Source organism: Thamnophis elegans, chromosome 15 (genome assembly GCF_009769535.1).
Source record: "Thamnophis elegans isolate rThaEle1 chromosome 15, rThaEle1.pri, whole genome shotgun sequence".
Lineage (NCBI taxonomy): Eukaryota > Metazoa > Chordata > Lepidosauria > Squamata > Colubridae > Thamnophis > Thamnophis elegans.
Genome location: NC_045555.1, coordinates 7,172,293 through 7,173,461, shown reverse-complemented (window position 1 = coordinate 7,173,461; position 1,169 = coordinate 7,172,293).

The following is a 1,169-nucleotide window of genomic DNA, read 5'->3' as shown; positions in this document are numbered from 1 at the left end:
GTGATGGTTCATTTGTTTTGCTTCTCTTCTCTTGCTCCTTTATGCATTGCATGGTTATTTTAGTTTAAATTAGCTTTATTTAAATTAACATTCAAGTCAGTTTCCCTAACAGTGAGAGGGAAAGGAAAATTAAACATATAAACCCATTAAGAGAATAATAATAAGCTATATTGATTAGTCTATAGGCCGTATCAAAGCACAAACTTCAAACACATATCACCCATAAAATCTTATACAAACAATTTAAAATTAGGGTAAGGTAAAATACAATGGTGCTAGGATAAGATACAATAGAATTTAACTCATAAATGTGTAAAATAGAATAAAATGACATAAAATGCAGCAACTGTCACCAATATGACGCAGTCGCCAGTCACAAGCCAATTTTTTCAGTAGTTGTAACTTTGAACCATCACTAAGCAAGCTGTTGTAAGTCGAGGGCTACCTGCATAGAAAACAGGGTTTGAAACCACGCTGCGGGCCCCAGACCTCAAGAAAAGCTGCGGAGGGTTAGGCTTTTGGATGAGACTGATGGGTGCTGTAATCCAAGTGGTTGAATGTACACCGTCTCACTCTTAAGACGGCTCTCCTGCGCCAGAGGGTGATTCTCCGGGAGGTTTCAACTCGGGGACGGCTGAAAGATAACCTCCCTGAGCAAAGTGTCTATGGAGATTCTCAGTCCTCCGATCATGGTTGTCCCAAAGATGTTTTTTCCAAGAGGCAAATTTGGGACAACCGAACATCAACCTAACATCAAAAGCGTCATCAAAAAAGCACAACAAAGAATGTTCTTTCTGCGCCAAACTGCCCAAAGAGCTGCTGATTCTGTTCTACAGAGGAATGATGGAGTCTTGTCCTCTGCACCTCCGTAACTGTCTGGTTTGGCTCTGCAACCCAACAAGACAGACACGGACTTCAGAGGAGAATTAGAACTGCAGAAAAAACAATGGCTACCAACCTGCCTTCCATTGAGGACCTGGACACTGCAGGAGTCAAAAAGAGGGCTGTGAAAATATCTACAGACCCCTCGCATCCGGGACGTAAATTGTTTCAACTCCTACCCTCAAAACGACATTATAGGGCACACCAGAACAACTAGACACAAGGACAGTTTTTTCCCAAATGCCAGTTGTTAATTTCCCTAACAACTAATTCCCACAACTGTCAAA